The 22370-nt window shown below is 34.8% G+C and overlaps 1 protein-coding gene across 8 annotated transcripts in view; it reads left to right on the top strand.

Moving 5' to 3' along the window:
- PAN3 (poly(A) specific ribonuclease subunit PAN3) overlaps window positions 1–22370 on the top strand; it is a 143597-nt gene that overhangs the window by 85064 nt on the left and 36163 nt on the right. The gene's annotated exons all lie outside the window — the stretch shown is intronic.

Genomic DNA, 22370 nt, shown 5'->3' with positions numbered 1-22370 from the left:
TTATTCTTGCAAATTAATTTTGTGTTTTAATATTTTGGCTAGTCCTTAAGACAAAAATGCAGCTACGTCAAGAAGTCATAAAATCAGGGTACAGATGAGGTAAATTTAGAATTTCAGAGTTTGCTGAAATAACATATAGTCTGTAATAAAAAATACCAAAGGTGTTATCACTAGTTAATTTTAAGTGTATTAACAAAAATTTTAACATCTTAGTTCCAAAATGATATTATCCTTATGGTATATTAGCAAACATGAAACTAAATGTTGAATAATATTGAATAATCTGTCAGAAATATTTGGTACTTTTCCTTCTATATTCAGAATGTATTTTTTTTTAATTTATTTAAAAAATTTTTTTAAAAGATTTATTTATTCAGAAGGCATTTTTTAGGAATATCCTGCAGAAGTGAAATTTTTGAAGCTTATTAAAGATACAGTTTTTGTGTGTTTTTTTTTTTTTGTTTTCATTTTTGTTTTTATGAGGTACTGGGGATTGAGCCCAGGACCTCATACATGTGAAGCATGTGTTCAGCCACTTAGCTACACCCACTTACAAAGATATAGTTTTTAAAATTAGGTAGTTTTTTTAAAAAAGCAAGGAGTGCACCCGTGAGGAGGGCCGCCCAGCGTGAAAAGAAAGAGCAGCCTGCCCAGTAATGGTGCCGCCCACACTTCCCGTGCCGCTGACGACAACAGAAGCGGACAAAGAAACAAGACGCAACAAATAGACACCGAGAACAGACAACCGGGGGAGGGGGGGAAATTAAATAAATAAATAAATCTTAAAAAAAAAAAAAAGCCATTGGAGGCTTTTCAAAGCCTCGTCTTTAAAAATCTGTAAAGCTAAGGTATCTCACGTACCCTGAAGGAGTGATTATTTCATACAACTAAGATACAAAAACAACAAAACTTGTGCCAAAATTGAGAAATACACAGGACAGATCTTCACAGATAAAATGCCATCTTAGTTTTTCTCTTTCAGTTTTAAAATACTTTTATTTTTAAAGAATTTTTAGATTACATAAATGTTATATACATCTTAGTCTTAAAACACATTCCATTAGAGCTACTTTGTAGGGTTTTTTGGATACAAATCAATAAGTGGTTTGAAGAAATCCTTAAAGTTAATATCAGATAAAGTAGAAAGGCACTTTGCAAAATGATACCTCTTTTATTGCTTTGAGTATACTGTGTCTAAGGTGATATAATTCTGCTATAGTAGAGTACCATGTCCCCCAAAATATCTGTTGGGCAGACAGATCCAAATCTCCTTTCTCAGGAAAATAGGACAAAGCTGAGCTTGAGGCAAGAGTTGAGGACTTTTACCTTGTTTTGTAAGTTTGATTTGCTTGAGATCAGAAAAGTGAACTTAGAAACCAGCATCTTTAGTGTAAATATGTATGTATGTATGTATGTGCGTATCACAGTTTATTAAACTAACTTTACAAGATATGTCTCTGGAATATTTCTGAATATAATGGGATTCATCTCAAAGCTTGAACAGTGAGCACTAAGGAAAAAAGCTATTAAGTGTTATTAAAATCAGCTTGGACCAGTGTTAATCTTTTAAAGATTAACCAAGGATGAACATGAGCATCCTACAAGGTGCTCTTAAAATGTACATTTCAGAACAGGATGTATCCTAACAATACCAATACAAACTCTCACCCAGATTTACCCTTCTTCTTTTCCTCCAGCTGTACACTTCTCTATTTTAAAAAGCTTTTTGGGTAATTCTCATGTCCAGTCATGTTAGGAGGCAGTGCTTTAGGAAGTTTGGAACAGTGAAGAGGTACTAGTCTTAGTACCATGAGTCAGAGCAAAGCTTCTCTCCCGCAGTACTTTAAGTTCCATATGTTTATAATGAAAAGAATGTTAATATATTGTCTTAAAATTTTTCAGTTTTTAAGAGTGTTGATATCATTATTGTGAAGCTCTTGTCTATATGCGTATGACTGAATAATTTCTGTATATTACAAGCAATTATAGGTAGCAAGGACCCTAAATGATTAACTTATTTTGCCAGCTTCATTGCCCTCTTAAACCGTCTCAGGTGTATGAAAACCTCTTAAGTATCTTAGAAGACTGTTTTCTAACTTCCCTTGGCATCTCAGTTCATTTCAGAATTTTTAATCAGTTTTTTATTCTGCATTCCATTTGCTGAGGTAAGGCTTTGTTTTTCTTGTCTGGACTTTTATGGAGTTGAGTAGACTGATCAACACCCCCTGAAAGATGCTTGATTAAGAAACTTAAGACTCTCCTTCACTCTCCTTATCTAGTCCATTGGTAATCTTGCCAATTTGACCTTTATTTTATGTTTCTAATCTGTCTACTTCTCTTCATTTCTTCTGTCACCATCTGAAACCAAGCCATCATTGCCTCTCTCCTGAACTTTTCAGCCTAATTGGTTTGCCCCTGCACTTCATTTTCCACATAATAATAAAGGTGATCTTACATATAAATCAGGGGAGGCTTTTCAGTGGCCATTAGAATAAAATCTCCTGCTGGGGCTTATATAATCTGTATCTTGTACACCTCCCTAATTTCACCTGGTCCCTCCTTTGTGTACTCAGTTCCAACCATACTATTATCCTCAGATGTATGATGCTCCTTTTGGACTCCTGTTCTTTGCCATTTTATTTGGCCCATTCTTTCATGGCTGGCTCTTTTCTTTTAGGTCTCAGCTAAAATGTCACTTAAAGAACAGCTTTGGTCTTACCCTTCCTGACTGGCTCTCTAGTTTTTTGAGATATTGCCTACTTTTCATTGATTAGGTCAAATGTTCCATCTTCCTGTGGTACTCCCAGGAAGCTTTCACATGCTGGTGCAGATCAGAATCACCTCTGGTGCTTTGAAAATTCCCCGGGCCTCATCTGGGACCTACTAAATTGGAAACTCCAGATTTGAAATGTTGGCCTTTATCTGTATTTACAGAAAAATCCAGAGGAGAGTCCCTTTACTTCTAGAGGAAAAAAAGTTAAAATGCCAGGAAATATCTGAAGGAAGGTGAGCTTTTATCTGAGTTGAATGATGATAACCAGGGAAAAAAGTTCAATGGGAACTATTTGAGACCAGTCTTAAAGGATGGATAGGGTTTCACTTTTAATGTTTTAAACATATACAGTTGAGAATCAGTGAAATTTGTAGCTTTTTTCTTTCCTGTTTGTTTTAACCAGTATAACTAGCCTATATAGAAATGTTTCCATTCAGCCAGTGAACTTTCAGAAAGTAATTCAGTCTGAGTCCGGAAAGAGTAGATAGGTGTGCAGAAAAACCCAATCTTGGCAAGCGCCATAGGCTTGGAGCAAGATTCTGCTGGAACAGGTCTTGACCAGATAGGGGTTGGCTTGAAGGGTTGAGGGGACCGGGGAATCCAGGGAGGTGTCCATGGAGGGCTAGAGTAGGGCAAGGCAGTTTACCAATAGGCTCTGTTTTGTTTTAAAACAGACGGTACCTTGGCACCTGTGCATATTGGTTATCCACCTCTGAATAGCAGTTTGATTGGCTGATGTGGATAGTTCTAAAACAAGGTGCATAAAGGGAATCTAAAACAAGGTGCAAACCATGTTTCCCAGAGCCCTTCCTTGGACTTTTATTGTATGGTGTTTTTTATTTATCTTTCAAATGTTTTTGAAGTTTGCCATTTGTGAAGAACTCTGAATGACATGTTGGAGAGCCAGAATCTTGAAATTATAAGAAGAGTGTTATTTTGTTTTAAAATTAGAATTACTAGATTTTTGACCAGGCAAGTGAGAAGAGTTAAATTGGTCAGGAACATGGAAAAATGAGTGAAAAAAGGCTCAGAGATAGAGAAATTTTTCATATGTTTAAAGTGCCCAGTACCGCTCTCTTTAAATCTTTACCAGTTTTATTTGCCATTAGTGTCCCAGAGTTTGGTGCATTGTTTTTTGGGTTTGTGGGAATGTGGGGAAAGGAGATTAGTAGGAGGTAAGACTAGAGAAGAATGGACCAGTGCACACCTATATAGCAGGACTTGCAACTTAGCTGGCATTAGAAACATAAGACTTTAATTACTGTGGCCTAAGGAACCTGTGAAGTAGTGAAACCAAAATCTAATTAGATCTTAGAACAATGGTTTTCAAGTTGTTGTTTTTTTTTAAAGCAGCAGAACTCTTTATGAAGCTTATATCAAACCCCCAAATCTAAAATTATATAAAACAGATAAAACTGACATTTACAAGGTCAGATTTATTAAATTTACTTATAAAGTTATTCGGTGAGAATAACGAGACTTACTGTGTTTTGTTGGACACAATAGCTTGGATTGGATAAAGGGTTACAATTACAGTCTTATATCCCTCAGTCCTCATTTAATAATATAACATAAATCTGGATTCACAGATAAGTTGTGCACTCATTTGTTCAGTTTTATCTGAGTATATGTGAATTTAAATAAAAATTATTGTGAGTCACTCCTCCCTCATAAATGCATATATATGCACAGGGGGTGACAGGAAAGATGCTTTGTTCTGAGGTCAGTATGCAGATGTCTTAAATCAGCACAGGTTAAGGCTGTTGACAATGACCTCTAATTTTTAAAACTAATGTGTACAAATTTGGACCTGCATTTGTGATTTTATTATTGATCTAGTAAATCAATAACAAATTAGATAGAAGAAGGAAGCGGACTTAGCCCAGTGGTTAGGGCATCCGTCTACCACATGGGAGGTCCGCGGTTCAAACCCAAGGCCTCCTTGACCTGTGTGGAGCTGGCCCACGTGCAGTGCTGATGCACGCAAGGAGTGCTGTGCCATGCAGGAGTGTCCCTGCGTAGGGGAGCCCCACGTACAAGGAGTGCGCCCTGGAAGGAGAGCCGCCCAGTGCGAAAGAAAGTGTAGCCTGCCCAGGAATGGTACTGCACACATAGAGAGCTGACACCACAAGATGACACAACAAAAAGAAACACAGATTCCTGTGCCACTGACAATAACAGAAGCGGACAAAAGAAGACGACGCAGCAAATAGACACAGAGAACAGACAGCCGGGACGGGGGGAAAGGGAGAGAAATAAATAAATCTTTTAAAAAAATTAGATAAGAAGAAAATAAATTAAAATCAAGCATTTGCAGAACCCCTGAGCATTTCTGGAACCCTGTGATTCTACTGGGTATAGTTTGAAAATCACTGATGTGTAGGCTCTCTATTCTTTGTGGGTGGTTTTCCAGCACACAGGTTAAGGAAACTGGGAGGGCTGTAGGCTTTCTCAACTGAGATGCCTCATCTGAACCACAGAATGCAGAAAAATATCTGTGTCTATTTTGTCAGTTTTCTGAAGGATAATACATAACAGATATCACTCATTATATACAATGGGTGCCTTTGTACTTTATGGCTTAATTTTCCTGGAAGAAAAATGAGAAAGGCTGGGAAAATGAGGAATTAGGTAGGCCTTAACACAAAAAAACCCACCAAAACGGAATTACCGAAGTGTCAGGTGCCTGTACTCAAATAACTACAATTTTCACTTGTGGCCCTGCATAAGTCTAAACTCTCAGGCACTGAGATTCTTGGCTGCGAATCAAGGTTCTGTATTAAAACTTGGAAATGAGGAAGGAAAATTTCTGATTAGAGTATATTTTCACACTTGAATAATTTATAGCATTAATAAATTTAAAGAATGAAAAGTTGTATTTGTCACCTTCATGATTCTTGCTTCAGGTAATCTTAAGTAACTTTTGTTTTATGAAAACCTTTTATAAAACCTGATTTGTGTGAAAGGACAAAATGACCTTTCTGTCTTCTGACATTAGCTTGAGCTCTTTGGTTCCCATTCTTAAGTACTGGAATTTTCTTTTTCTCTAAGAGAATATTATTTTAGATAAAACCCCTAACCTGGAAAGGATGCCTTGTTTCTCGTGGCATGTATCTTGAAGCTCAGAAACTGTACATGTTGATTTTTGGGGGCTTTATATTTAAGTGGGAAAGATGATCTGCTATTGTAGTTCTTGAAACAGGACATGTTACTCCTTTTATCTTTTGATTTAGAATTTTACTCTGACTAGTGAATGAGGATCTTGCATTTAAGGAATTATGTAACACTTCACTAAACTACTCTAGACGTTTAGATTTTCCCAGTAGAAATATTTAAAATTCCCCCCCCCCACTCTTTCCTACACTGCCCCCCCAAAAGCATTTTTCAAATATTAAAAACAAAACAAAAACACAAACAAAAAAAACCAAGCCAATTTTGGCCCTTGGAATGCTTTTTATTTATAGTCACTGCTTCATATATCTTCCTCAGTGAGACACCATCTGGTTTGTGTGATAGACTTCTTGTAAACTTTAAGTTAGCTATATTAACATTGCTGTAACTGAGTGGAAGCTTTAGCCAAGAACTTCCTATGGTATATAGATACCCTTGGTTTGTTGTCTACTTCTGTAGTTGAAAGGAAGTTGAACTATTTTTTGGACCCAATCAGTTGTCCTTTCCACTTGGGTGTTGAAAGAGCTTATGAACAGTAGCTGTTCTGATTTTTGTTGGTTGTTTTCTCTAGGGAACAAGCTCTACCCTCTGAGTCAGCACTGGACTTGAAGATAAATCCTACAATTCATGAAACTGACTGATTCGACTAAAGGATGGATAGTTTGGGCAGCGTTGGACAGCTCTATGAGGGGTCTGTTTGTTTAACTGAAGGGATTGTTGAGTTCAGCAATTTTCAAATTCCCTTAATTATAAGGGGTTGCTGTTGTGAAAACAGGGTTTGTGAAAGAATCAGTTTTGGCCATTAACATCGGTGTTCTTATTGATTCCATTTTCATTTTATCACTGAACTTCATGGAACAATTCTTTAAAGTATCTCCTGTTTTTGCCAGCAAGAATTTTTATGTCCTAAGAGGTCAGCATAGGATTTTACAGTCTACTTATGAATCCATGTTACCCTTTTTTCACATGGAGTTATAAACATATTTCTCAAGTAAATTTTGGCATTTGGATTGTTTCATCTTTGTAAAGGTAGTATGCATTTGTGGCTTGCAGGTTTTAGGATTAAATTGAACTTAATTTGACAAATATTTTATTAGATTGAGGAATAATTCGGTTTATGGCTAATACTGAAATATGCTGTTTGTAATTTATACATTTTGCCTCCAAAAACTACAGTATTTTTTGGTATCAATCTGTGAGGAAATGAGAATAATTAGAATATTTAATTAAGTGAGATTTTATCTGAAATGTGAAGAATTTAAGCTACATTAAGAAAAAATTTCTTAACCTAATATTGTAGACCATAATAAATTACACAGAGGATTTTTGGAGGCTTTTTAAAGCAGGGAATGGGATGGCATAGAGAATATTTTGGTTGAGTATTTGACAGTGGAAGCACTTTTAATTCTGTGGTTTAAAAAGGATTATAAGTTTTAGTTCTTTGAAAGTTAGTATGATTTAAAATACATAGCAATTATGGGAATATTGCCTATTAGTTGATTCTTTTAAATATGTTTTTTTAAAATATATTTTTAATTTATTTTTAAAGGATACATAGATCACACATAATGTTACATCAAAAAATATAGGAGATTCCCATATGCTTCACTCCCCACACCCCCTACTTTTCTCATATCAACAACTTTTTCATTAGTGTAGTACATTACATTTGATGAATACATTTTGGAGCAGGGCTATACAGCATGGATTATAGTTTACATTGTAGTTGACACTCTCTCCCAGTCCATTCAGTGAGTTATGGCAGGATATATAATGTTTTGCATCTGTCACTACAGTATCATTGAGGACAACTCCAAGTCTCAAAAATGCCCCCATATTATTATACATCTTTTTCCTTCTCCCTGCCTTCAGCAACTTGAGTAGCCGCTGTTTCCAGACATCAGTGATGTAATTTCTTCCATTGCTAGAGTCACAATAATTCTATAGTAGAATAAAATATTTTTAATTGTTTAGGCTAGGTGTGCAAATAATCATCCATCTTGGCAGAGTTTGGAAAATTGGGCTTTGGACAAATGAGCTTAAATAAAGTTTATTAGTTATACTTTTTTTTCTGTCTTCTTAAGCATGGTTCTTTAAGAACATTTTTAGATAGTTTTGATAATTATCAGCAAAGATGAATTCGATATAAAATGACTGAGGAAAGCAGTAAAACTGGTTACTATATTAGTATTTATACCCAATTTGGTTGCTTTTTGGATGGAGCCTTATTTTATATTGTATAATCTGTTGTAAGATCACATCCATATTCACAATATGCACATGGCTATGTGATAAATGTCTTAGTCATATCTTTGTGTCCACTTTTTAAAATTAAATACTTTTTAAAATTTTTATTTTTTTGAAGATACTTAGATTACATAAATATTACATTAAAAAATATAGGGAATTCCCACATGCCCCACTCCCTACCCCTCCCACCCTTTCCCACATTAACAACATCCTTCATTAGTGTGGTACCTCTATTACAATTGATGAACACATACTGGAACATTACTGCTAAGTGTGGATTATAGTTTGCATTGTAGTTTAAACTCTTTTCCCACACTGTGTCCACTTTTAAAGCTTCGTTTTCTCATCTCAGTAGGCTCAAAGGTGACAAAATATTCCCAAGTTAAAATTTAGTAAAAACATTAGTTTGTCATAAAAAATATTTGTTTCGTTTAGTAAGAATTTTTGTGATTGCTCTTTTTCTTGGTGGCAAGATCTTGAAGGATTATTACCATTTGTCATCTTTTTGGGCAGAAAAGTGACCAAAATCATAAAAGACATCATATTTCTGGAATCTAAGATTCCTTCTATTATAAAATGCATGCCATCAGTTTTGTAACAACCTTTTTTGGGGAGAAATAAATCCATATCATTAAATACATAACATTTTTTAATAAGGAAAAAATCCAGATATTTATTCATGTAAATTACACATTGCAAGGATTCTTCAGAAACACTAAATTCTAATCCAAGTTAAATTCAGTGTTCTTCTGAATCACTGTTATCCATAGTAGTTAAATTTAGCTACATAGTGACATGTTTCTTTTCACTGTCCCTAAATTAAACCTTTAGGACTGACAGTATAATTTTGAGCCTTAATGAAGAATGCTAGAAACTTTAGTAGTTAAATATTTTCAGTTGGTTATACTAATCTTTCCTAGCTTCGACAGTTTATGATGTTTTGAAATTGGGCAGTTCTTTTTATATGACCATTAAGAATTTAAATTTAGGTAAAAATTCAATTGTATGACGTGCTATGTAGGACAGTAGTAATAGAGGATCTGGATTCTAGTTTCATTTCTGTCATCACTGAGTTTCATTATGAACACATTGCTGACTCTGTTGGGTTCTCCTTATCCAGTTTGTAAAAAGAGGGGAGAAACTTGTTTGGTATGTTTTCAACTTAGAAATGGGAGGTTTTTAACATTCTCTTCACACTGTTGACAAGTACATGAATTAGATTTTTAATTTATAATTATATTCTATAGGATAATTCTGAGGTTAAGGGTTACTCAATAGGGTGATTATCATGAAGTGAAAATTTTGACTGAGGACTTCTAAATTTAGGATTTTATAATTTATATATTTTATTATAAGAACAATAATAAGTAATATTTGTATAAACATACTAAAAACTATTCAAAATGTAAAATTAAAAGAAATTCATTTCATTTTAGGTAAAATTATTAAGTATCCAAACAACTTTTCTATATTTCCTAACTGAATTAAATAAGTGTAGCATTGGAGAAAAATTAGTTGCACATCATGGAGTATAACTTATAATGTGCCCTTTTTTTCCCTAAAACCATTCTTACCACTTTAATTAACTTAAGTTGATTGGCAGTGTTTTCTTTGACCTTCAAATTGTCAATCAAGTTTTTAAAACTGATTTTATCTATTAAAGAGTTGTTGCATTGCCTTTTAAAAGGCAGTATATATGTCTGTGTATACACATTTATCGTAATTATAAATACTTTTTGGAATTTAGAATTAAGTCTTTAGGATAGCTTCCAGAACTAGAATTTCTGAGGCAAAGATTATAAATAATTTTTAAACTGTTGATGTTGCAAGTGCCTATTTTTACAATGCCTTGTAAAAACAAAAATAGCCTTTCATGGCCCTCTTCAGGATTCCTCTACTAATCCAACAGCTAAGTTATTTACTAAGAACAGAATTTTGTTTCATGTACTACTTTTTTTTTAGTATATTTTGAATTTATTTTTAGAAGAATCTTAGATTACATAAAATGTTACATTAAAAAGTATAAGGGATTCCCGTATGCCCCACTCTCCACACCTCCCACTTGTCCCCACATTAACAGCTTCTTTCATTAGTGCGATACATTCATTGCCACACAGCATGGATTATAGTTTACACTGTACTTTACACTCTCTCCCACTCAATTCTGTAGGTTATGGCAGGATATATAATGACGTGTATCTGTCATTGCAATGTCATTCAGGACAATTCCAAGTCCTGAAAATGCCCCATATTACACCTCTTTTTCCCTCTCCCTGACTTTAGCACCTCCTATGACACTGTCTCCACATCAGTGATGTAATTTTTTCCCATTGCTTGAATCACAATAAGTCTATAGTAGAATACCAGTAAGTCCATTCTAGTCCATATTTTATTCCCCAATCGTGAGAATTCTGGGATGGTGATGCCCACTCCCCTTCTAATTGAGAGGGAGTTCAACCACGTACTTCCAATATTTAAATAAGTAGACTTTAAAATGGCCTCTAGCACTATAGTATGACCATAATTAATAATATTCCTAAGTTTATTCTATTTAGGGTTAGTACCTGAAATTTTATTTTAAGCCATAATGTATATATTTATTACTGTGTATATTTAGATAGCTCAGCTATTGGAGGCAGAAACCAATGAGACACATAGGTTCAGCTTCTTCCCATGTGGACTGTATTTTATTTGTCTTTGTTATATTTCATAGTCATGGGGTGTGCATCACTAATACCTATTGCCTCTCTTCCAAAGGTATGTGGATAAAAGTGATGCAGTCAACATATATTGCCATAATTTAAGGCTTTTTTCCTATCCCTGCCCCAGAGCATATGCTTAGATATGAAAAAATATTCACCCTTGCTTTTCTCTGTGAGAATATTCACTAGAGCAGAATTACGACAAAGAGGTGACTGTCCTGGAGATGATTCAAGATATTTGTGCAAAAGTGACTTAATACAGTAAACCTAAGACTGTTCTCCTTAGAAAGGCCTGCTTGCAAGTTTGGCCCTTAGCTGGTGTCTAGGAACTGGGTTTTTGGGAGTGTCTCACTGTTTACTAACTGATAAGGGTGATTTACTGTGCCTAGACCTTTTGTGCAAACAGTGTAGGCTGTGCTGAACATCTGCCTGCCTTCTAAGAGTCTGGAGTTTTGGTATGTGCTAAGGCAGAGGATACCTGTATGACCAGGCCCCAATGAAAGTCTTGGTCACCAAGTGGCTAATGGGCTTGCTTCTCTGAACATAAGCACTGCACACTTGCTGGGGGAAGAATGCGCTGCAGGAGGCAGAGAACAGTAGGATTCCTCCAGCCTCCACTTGAGTCTTTTCCCCTTGTGATTCCACTGTGCATTGTTACTATATTGCTGTAGTAAATCTTAGCCTGTGCCCTTCCAAACCTGATTTGGGGACCCTGTCTAAGGATCTCTGTTTCTAAATTTTCTGAGAAAAATTGAGGATTATATTTTAAGGCAGTTCTATTTATACAGTAATCACCACCAGGGGAGTTGAATACATTTCTAACGTTTTTCCATAACTTTTTAACATCGTATGTCAGAAGTTTCAGGCAATAGAAGTCTGTCCTGCATCCAGGATAGTTACCTTGAGTGTTTTGGGGGTTTGTTTGGCTGATTGCATCTTAGTTTCCATGACAGTCAGACTTTTAGTAATCATAATTATGATTTCAAGCAACTTCCTTGCTAAACTCACTTTCCCTGTCTGCTAAGAGTCTAGAAAAGGACTAAGAAATGAAAGTTTTATCTTTGAATAACAAACAGGAGTAAAAGGGTTCTGAATTCAACTTTCATATATACCCTTTAAATCATTAGCAACACAGTCAATGACAAGAATTTATTCTTAGTATGTTAAAACCCTGTTATAAAATAGTAAGTGTCTGTTTTGGGGCCGATACCTGTGCTCTGTTAAGAAATAACGTGGGGAAGTGACTGTGGCTGAAGCAATTGAGCTCTCATTTACCATATGGAGGACCTGGGTTTTATTACTTGGGACCTCCTGGTGGAAAAATAAACTATAAAGGCATCCCAGACCTGCACAGAGAGCTCCATGAGGCACAGGCCCCCACGTGGCAAAACGATGCACCAAAAAGACAAAACAACCAGATTACCAAAAAAAAAAAAAAAAAAAAAGTCTTTGTAGTAGTAACTTTGTTTTTTGGAGTCATGAGTATGGTTATGTAAATTCCTTAGTATGGTTTTATCTTGGATAAGGCCCCTTTTATTGGCCTTGTTTGTTAAGAAGATAATGCTTTTCTTTGTCCTCAATATAAGTTCATCTGTTCAGTGTGAGATATAATTCAATTTCTAATCTAAACCATTCTTTTTAATCATTACATGACAGTTTATTATTGGGGATTTAGATTGGTTATTGGAACTTTGATATAATTATTACTGTACGGACTGCATTGACCTGGAGATAATAATATGAAGTCAGGCTTTGCTCTGTCTAAAGAATATCCTTCACCCCAGATTATTTCAAATGATCTCTTTCACAGAAATTCATGGGGTATTCACATTTACTTTTGGGTCTTGACATCTTATGTGACTTGATAGTATGGCTATTTACTGTTCTTCTGCGCTCAACTTCTTCACATAACTCAGGTACTTCTTGATGGCATGCACCATTCCTAACATTTTCGTGATTGTAATATTGCATATTTAGCATCTTGGTTGTTGAAATCAAAAAAGAAGAAATCATCACCTCTGCGTCCATTTCATTTCAACAAATTCATTGTGTGCTGACAATGTGCCATTATGTGTGTGAATGGGAATACAGAGAGGTTTCGGCACAGTTCTTCCTTAGAAAGAGGAGGAAGGAAACAGTTGAACCAATTGTGATACTTGGAGCAAAAGGTAAAGCAGTACAAAGAAAAGATAGGAACAATTTCTAAGTATGGATCAGGAACGTCCTTATAGATAAAGAAGATACTGATTTGGAATTTACCATGAGGATGAGATTTAGAGAATTTGGTGTTGCCTAGGAGGACTGTTTATAATGTACTTGGGGAGGAAAAACAGCTTTGGAGGTGTGTACTTACTTGAAGCAGCATGATTTTTATTTTTATTTTTTTGACCTTGGAAGCAGTTTTTTTTTTTTTTTAATATCGCATGATATATTGAATCCTAAGATGTATATGAAGAGAGTCATCATTTTTATATGAACTTGGGCTATCCATTTTTCCTCAGGTCTTTTTTAATGTTTTCCTCAAAATTTGATAATTTTCTCTGTTCAGGCCTTACCACCTATTTTATTAGATTTATTCCTAGCTTTAAAAAAAAGTATTTGTTAGTATTGTAAATGGTGTCTTTAAAAACTGGAAGTTTTCTAATTTTTTTTCTGGTATGAAGATATGCAGATTTTCATATGTTGGTCAGCTTGAGAACCTGTATTTTTTAATATTTTGTATATTGTATTTGGGCAATTACATTATTTACAAATAATAATGTTTCATTTCTTCCTTTGGGATATTTTGTCCTTTAATTTCTTTTTGTTGTTTTTTGTTGGTCAGGGCATTTTGTACAGTGTGATATTGAGATGGTCATAGTAGACATTTTTGTCTTCCCAATTTTTAAAGGAATGTTTGTTTTCTTTAACATTCATTCATTAGGCATTTATTCAGTGACTCCTGTGGGCCACAAAGATGAGCAAGACAAATATTCAACTTTTATGGAGTTCACAGTTTTTACTTTTCATTTTATAATTCTTTTGCTGTTTGAATTGCTAACCATTATGGCAGTACAAAAGCTTTAGTTGATAGGTATTGTCAAATTGTCTTCAAAAAGAGATAACAATTAGTTGTTTGATGGGGGAGTGGATGTAGCTCAGTGGTTGAGTACCTGTTCCTCACGTAAGAGGTTCTGGGTTTAATCCCAGGTACCCCTTAAAAACAAATGGACAAATGAAAGAATCACCTCTCATTGGGGAGCAAATGTAGCTCAGTGGTTGAGTACCTGCTTCCCGTTTGCAAGGTCCTGGGTTCAATCCTAAAAAAAAGTATATGATGGTCCTTGTGTGCCACTTAACTCTTTTAATAATTGTTTCATTGAACTTGTTTATTGCTGCTAATCTGAGAAGCTGCCGGTGATACACCAGTTTTAATTTACATCTCTTTATCTGTAAACACGAACATCTTTCTCTATGTTAGAGGTATTTAATTTTCTTTTTTAAGAAATGGCTAGCTGTGGAATTTGTTCATTTTCTATTGAATTCTTTCTCTTAGTGATTTGAAGACCTTAATGTATGAAGCATATTAGCCCTTTATTAAGTGCTGCAGATATCTTTTTTGCTGTGTAATAACTGAACTTTAAAAGACATTACTTCGATTAACATTTTCTATTTTATCTCAATAACCATCTATTTATATATCTATTCATTCGGTTTTTAGTGACTAGCAACTTGTTAACACTTATTGCTGTGTTTGAAATGTCATCTTTATTTTACACTAATTTTTTTTCAGCTGTGTTTGAGGTCAGCTTGGTGCCCTTTTCTATTGTATTCATGCAGTATGTATTCATGTATTCTATCTATTCATCTATCTGTATTCATCTATCTATTCATGTGAGCCTCTATCAAAAGTTATCATAGCTTTTATCACTTTTTAATGTGTAGTGTTGCACTCCCCCTTTTTCTTCTTTTTTTCTTCTTTCTTTCCTTGTTCTTCCTTGTTGTTTTTCTTTCTTAACAGTTTTCCTGGCTATTCTCAATGTTTATTTTTCCACATGAGTATTACTAGTTAGCTTGTCTATTGAAAAAAAATTCCTGTTGGTATTTTTATTGAATTAGCACGTTTTTCAATTATTTCAGGGTAAAATGGACATCTTTATAACAAAATGGTTATTTATTTATTTCCATTTGTTCATGTTCTGTTTTATGTTTGTCAAGAGTTTTAACATTTTCTTTGTATAAATCCTGCACATGTTAAGTTAATGCTTTTTAAAATCTTTTTTCTTACTAATTAATGTAAAGGGTACTTTTTTCTTTCTTGCCTTACATTTTCATTGCTGTTTTTTCTTCTCTTTTCTTTTGGAGTTTTCTTGATTCTTTTCCCCTTTCCTTCCAGCCCCAGCAATAATTTGGGTGCTAAATATTTTTTTAGCGAGATAGAATTCACATATCATAAAGTTCACCATTTTGAAGTGTCCAATTCAATGGTTTTATATTCACAAGTTTGTACAGTTGTCAACACTAATTCCACAAAATTTTTACCACCACCATAAGAAACCTTGTGTCCATTGCAGTCACTAGTCATTTCTCCCTTTCCCCCAGTTTCTGGAACCATTAACCTACTTATACTGTCTTTATGGATTTGTGTGTTCTAGACATTTCATATAAATGAGTCATACAATTTGTGGCTTTTTTGTGCTTGCCATCTTTCAATTAGCATAATTTTGTCAAGGCTTATCCATATTGTAGCATGTATTGCTCTTTCATTCCTTTTTATGGCTGACTAATATGCCATTGTATGGCAAAATTATATTATGTTTTTCATTTATCAGTTATAGGCATTAGGGTTGCTTCCACTTTTGGCCCATTATGCATAATGCTACTGTGAGCCTTCATGTACAAGTGTTTGTGTGAACATATTTTCAGTTCTCTTGGGTAATATACCTAGAAGTAGAATTGCTGCGTCATACAGTATCACTATGTTGAACCTTTTGAAGAGGTACCAAAATGTTTTCCAAAGTGGCTGCACCATTTTACAATCCTACCAAAAATTATGAGGGTTCCAGTTTCCCTACATTCTCACCAACACTTACTGTGTCTTTTTTTTTTTTTCTTTTTAATTTTAGCCATCTTAATAGGTTTATGAAGTGATATTTCATTGTGGTTGTAATTTGCATTTTCTTTATGACAAATGATGTTGAGCTTCTTTTCATGTGCTTATAGGTTATTTGTATATCGTCTTTGGGGAAATGTCTAGTCATATCCTTTGCCCATTTTTAAATTGGTTTTTTAAATTATTGATTTCTAAGGGTTACTTACATATTGTGCATGCTAGACCCTTATCAGGTATATGACTTGCAGATATTTTCTCTATTCTGTGGGTTGTCTTTTCACTTCCTTGATAGTGTTCTGGACCAAAAAAGATTTTAATTTTAATGAAGTTCAGTTTATTTTCTTTCATTGCCTTTGCTCTCAGTGTCATAACTAAGAAACAATGACATAACCCAAGGTCACAGAAGTTTATACCTGTGTTCATGCTAAGAATTTTATAGTTTTAGCTCTTATATTTAGGCCTTTGATCCATTTTGAGGTAATTTTTGTATATGGTGCAATGCAAGGGTTAGATGATTATATATTGTTTCTATTTTTGTTGTGGTTACCCCTAGATTTTAAAAAAATTTTATTGAAAAAAAATTTTAAAGATACTTAGATTATACAAATGTCACATAAAGAATATAGGGGATTTCCATATGCTCGTCTCCCTATACCTCCCACATTTTCCCACTTCAAGAACATCCTTTGTTAGTGAGGTACATTCATTGCAATTGATGAACACATTTTGGAACATTGCCTACTCAGCATGGATTAAAGTTTTCATTATAGTTTATACTCTCTCCCACACAATTCTGTAGGTTATGACAAGATTTACAGTGGCCTGTTATCTGTCATTGGAATGTCATTTAACAATTCCCAAGTCCATATTACACGTGTTTTTCCCTTCCCTGCCCTCAGAACCTCCAGTGGCCATTGCCTCCACATCAGTGATAAGATTTCTTCCATTGCTAGAATCACAATAGTCTATGGTAGAATACCAGTAAGTCTACTTTAGTCCATAGTTCATTCTCCAATCCTGAGGATTCTGGAATGGTGATGTCCATTCCATCTCTAATTGAGAGGGGGCTGTGATCCCATGGGACCAGTGGATACCCCTAGATTTTTATCATGTGTGCTTCATCAAGTTTAAAGTTGTTGATGATTAAGGAGGTAAAATTATTAATATAAAAATTTTTTGCTTTAACTTTGATCCTCCTTCCCCTTATTTCAATGTTACAATTGTCTAGAATTTAATCACACATTAAATTTAACCTATCTCAGATTGTTTTACGTATATCCTGATACTCTGTGCCTTTTGGGAGAGGGAATTTTCTTTTTAATGAAGTTGATCCTTAAAAATTGTTCTTTCACTAAAGAAACATATGTAATAAACAAAACCTGATTTATAAATTATGCAAAAAATTTCAAAGTGACAATTATTTTCCCTCCTTACTTTGAATATATTATCTCATTGTCTGGTGTTGATAATGTGTTTGTTTTTTTTAAAATATATTTTTATTACAGAAGTTGTGAATTTACAAACAGTCAGGCACATATGTAGAATTCCCATACAGCAACGCTTCGCAATGCTTCACCAACATACTGCACTGTTGTGGAACATTCGTCACAGACTATGAGATAATATCAGACTATTATCACTAACTATTGTCCATAGCATACACTTGGCATATTTTTTCTATCCCCCTCCCCCCAATTATTAACACAGTACATCTTTGGAATTGGTGGAAGAATATTATATTACTGCTGTTAACTGTAGTCCATAGGTTACATTAATTGCATTTTTCCCAAGCTTCTCTGTATTTCTACCACCGTGCAATAGTGGTGTACATCCATTCTAGTTCACAGAAGGACATTCTTGTGTTTATACTATCAACTACAATTCTCACCCACCTCTGGGTTCACTGTGTTACTCAGTTTGTAGATTATTCTCTAGCTTTCTTTCAGTTAACATTTACATCCCTAGACTACTCTTTTCAGCCACAATTCCATTTATAAACCAGCTGCTACTCACTATAATGTGTTACCATCAATCCTATCGGTTTCTACACATTCTAATGTGTTTTCATTTCAGATTATTTATCTCTATTCTGGTAGCTTTTAAGGTTTTCTCTATCTTTGGCATGCTTCATTTACACATAATGGGTCTGAAAGGATTTATTTTTATTTTGTTCAGAACTTAAGGACTTCTTAAATGCTGATTTATTGGTAAATTCATTCCTGAAAATCATGACTCTTCTCTTTGAATATTGCTTCTTCAGTATTATTTCTTTTTCCTCCTGAAAATTTATCCTTTGTTTCTATGCTGTGTCTCTTAACTCTTTCATTATTTGAGCTTTATTTCTAGGTAATTTCCTCAGATTGTTTTTCGGATTTATTGTTTCTCTCTTTGATTGTGTCTACTTTGCTATTTAACTCATCTGTTGAACCATGCTCCCCTTTAATTTCAGTAATCATGTATTGAGTTTTTAGGGAGTCTAGTCCTTTCTTTTAAATTTTGCTTTTCTCTTATGTAATGTCCTGTTGTTTGATTATGATTGTCATCTCTTTTCTCATGTCATTAATCTATTTTATTTTTATTATTACTTTAAAAAATTTATTTATTTTTTTCCTTCCCTTACCTCCCCTGCCCTGCTGTTTTTGCTGTCTGTGTCCATCTCTTTTTGTCTTTTCTTCTTATCTTTCTCTTCTAAGGTTCACCAGGATTTGATCCTGGGGACCTCTGATGTGGAGAGAAGTTCCCTGTCAATTGTGCCACCTCAGTTCCTTGTTTCTGCTGCTCTTCACCTTGACTCTCCCCTTTGTCTCTCTTTTGTTGCGTTATCATCTTGCTGTGTGACTGACTTGTACAGGCACTGGCTCACCACACAGGCACTCATGTGAACACTTGGCTCACCATGTAGGCACTTGTACGGGCACTCGTCTCACCACACAGGCACTTGGCTAACCATACCAGGTACTCACATGGGCACTTGGCTCACAATGTGGGCCCTTAGCTCACCACAAGGGCACCCATGTGGGCACTCAGCTTGCTGCATGGGCACTTGGTTAGCCACATGGGCACTGGCTCACCGTGCAGGCACGCTTTCTCTTCTTCCTTTACACCCGGAGGCCCCAGGGATTGAACCATGGTCCTCCCATATGGTAGGTGGAGAGACCTTATCCCTTGAGCCACATCCACTTCCCTCCTTAATCTATTTTAGTTGTAATTTGTTTACAATCTCTTTTCCAGGTTCTATTTTCTGGAGTTCTTTGTTCTCAGTTAATTCGAAATAATTTTCAAATATACTGTGCATGCTTGATTCTTATTTTGATTTTGAATTCTCTTAAGGGGGATTATTTTTGAAGAAGAAGACTTGTGTGCTCTGGGTTGTAAAGCTGTTTATCAAAAATAGTTTCATGTTTGTTTCATCCAAGTGTCCAGGAGATTTTACCAGTGCAGATTTAAGTTTTATGCTTGTCTCTTACTGGGATTGTTGTAACATTGTCTCTCCTAGGTGTTTTCACTCCTACACATGTATGGCTCATGCTTGGGGTTCCCATTTCATTTAAAACACCACCCCAACCCTCCTCCCTTTTCCTTCATTGCTCTTCCATGGATAAGAAAGCCCTTTTGCTCTTGTGGGCTGGAAAGTGTTGCCCTTCCAAGTCCTGGCTTTTACGCATGGGATTAGTTCATTTCTCAGCGCTTCATATGCCCTTGTGCGCTTTATAGCCTCAGCCCAGAGAGACTGTCTAGTTAGGTTGTGATCCTCCAGACTTGCCATGGCATAACTGCCAGCTTTAAATTCAGCCTTACTTTTTGACTAAGAGAGATATATGTTTCTTTTTTCTTTTTGTCTCAGCTATATTTAAAAAATTTTAACAGTTCTTTGTTTTCATAACATTGGTGAGGGCGGCAGGAGGGTGCCTTTGTTATTCCAGTCTGTCATTTTCCAGAACCACTGTTACCTTCTGTGGTTGGTTATACTTAGGAAGGCGTTCTGTAACCATTTACTTTATTGAATTCTGTGATTGTTTACGAGAGTCTTTTTTGTTGGTTTTTGGAGGGTTTCCAGGTATAGAATCATGTCATCCAAAGCTTATGTCACTTTTGCCTCCACAAATTAGTCTTGACAGTTTATATGTCTCATTTAAAAAAAAAAATTGTTAATTACTAGGGCATTCCTGTATTGCTCCTCACTTTCACTTAAATTGGGTCCTTTTAAGAAGAGAAGGGTTTTGCAAATGTCCCAAAGCAGTGAATGACTCATACCTGACTTGTCATTAAGAAGTTATAGTGCAGTTATATTGTCTTGATCTCACCTAGATGTCATTCTAATAGTAAATTATAAAAACTAATGTAAAAAATAAAAAACAAAAGTACAATTTCTAATTCAACATTCAAACACAAATTTCAGAGCTGCAACTCTGTATTAAAATAACATTACAGTGTTAAATATTCTTAAGATAATCATTGTAATTTCAAAGTATAAATCTTACTCTACATATATGTGGATTTCCTTTACTGGCATTAGATTGTTTTTGGTAGTCTTACCATGTATTCAGTCTTAAAGAGAGATTCTGCCTTTTGGTGTTAGGATCATTCTGTTCACGCCATGCTGTACCACCTCTCCTCCCCCCCCCACCGACAGCATAAGTGGTCACTCTAATGCTATTAAAAAGCAAAAGAGGTCCCCCTTTTTATTCTCTAATTTAAGACTTAGGGATTCGGCAGTTGTATAGCATTTTGACTAAGACCATGATTTTGGAATCAAGTATTAATAGAACTTTGGAGTCTGATTCTTGGTTTTGTTTAGTAACTTATATTCGTTCTTAAAATAATTTTTTAAAGTTCGTTTCCTCTTCTGTAAAATGAATATGATAACATCTATTTCATGGTTTTGTCATGAGGTTTAAATAGACCGCTGTATTTAAAGCCCTTGGAGCAGTGTCTGGCACATGGAGAGTGCTTGAGCACTGGTCACTGTCCTTGTTGCTGCTGTTTAATTTAAAGGTAGTAAACAAATTACTTATCTTTGGCGACTTGGCCAGTTAGTTATACCTTGGAAGGGCTTAGAGACTGACTTAAGGAAAAACTTACCTAAATACATTTCTAAGTAGATAAGTGGGGAACATTAATATTTTGAAAATCTTTTAATAATTCTCCCAGTTTTTGCTGTATAAATTAACCTGCAGCTGAAATGCATAATAGTAAATAATAGCCAAGAATTGTGGTACAGCAAAAAAAAATAAAAATTTGTCTTCTATCTTCATACAGAAACTTGACTTCTTTATAAATCTTTTTTTTTTAAGAAGGACTTGAAGTTTTTAAAGATTTCTTTTAGATAAGTTGGAAACATATTTGAGAAACCCTGGCCTATTTTAATATCAATGCAGTAGATATTGTTTTAGCAGTAAGAGCTTGGGAATTTGGAGTCTTGAGTTTGAGTTCTGATTCATATTTTTGGTCAAATAATAAAATCTCCCTACAGCTAAATTCTGATCTGTACCGTTTTACTTACTACCTGATGTACCTCCCCTACCCACCTGCTTAGTTGCTCAGAAAATCAGATGGAATAATTCTGTGAAGTCTTTTTTGAAAGTGCAGAGGGCTCTCCAGAGAAAATTCAGTTCTCAGTTTATTGTCTTCATTTATTTGTTTTCAGAAAGTATAATGTTATTTTATGGATTATTAGAAATTGAATCTGATATCCCTGGTAGTAACTTTTCTGTAACTAGGGACATTTTGGTAACTATTCCTTAAATAACCAGGAAAATACAGTTCCTGGATGATTGCTTTTTTCCTCCAGCAATTTAACTGTAGCTCTAGATATCCTTTTCAATCCCTGCTCAGAATGGATTCCTCTGTTAAGCCTTTGATGAACTCTACCTGGTTTTACTTTGCATTTCACTGGCACTTATGCATGTAGTTTGCAGTATATTAATTTGTATTTGAGTGTTTTTCAAGTTACTTTATGTTTTTTTACGTATGACCTGGTCTTGTTTCCTCAGCTAGCTTGGAATCTCCTGTAGGGTAAAGACGACTGTCGTTTGCCTTTCTTCACAATACCAGTAGAATGTCCTCTACATGTAATGGTTTCTTATTATTTGTGGTGGAGTAAATCCTGTGCTAGAATGTAGTGGTATCACATTTTTAAAATTTTAAAAGTATGCATTGGGGCATGTTTTATTTTTAATATAAAGGCATCAAGACAATATATTATTTGACTTTTTAAAAATATGATGTCAAGCTACTATTTATTTCAGTTAAGAGTAGATTTACCTGTTAGTTTTTCAGACAGTTCTGTTAATCGTGTTGGGTTGAAAGAGATCTAGTAAATCTTCATTAGATAGTTTGAATTTTTAATATGCTAATATCTTTTGAGTATGGGGTTTTAGTA

This window comes from Dasypus novemcinctus, chromosome 15, assembly GCF_030445035.2.
Source record: "Dasypus novemcinctus isolate mDasNov1 chromosome 15, mDasNov1.1.hap2, whole genome shotgun sequence".
Lineage (NCBI taxonomy): Eukaryota > Metazoa > Chordata > Mammalia > Cingulata > Dasypodidae > Dasypus > Dasypus novemcinctus.
The sequence above is the reverse complement of the archived record's forward strand: the minus strand, read 5'-3'. Positions and strand labels throughout refer to the sequence as shown.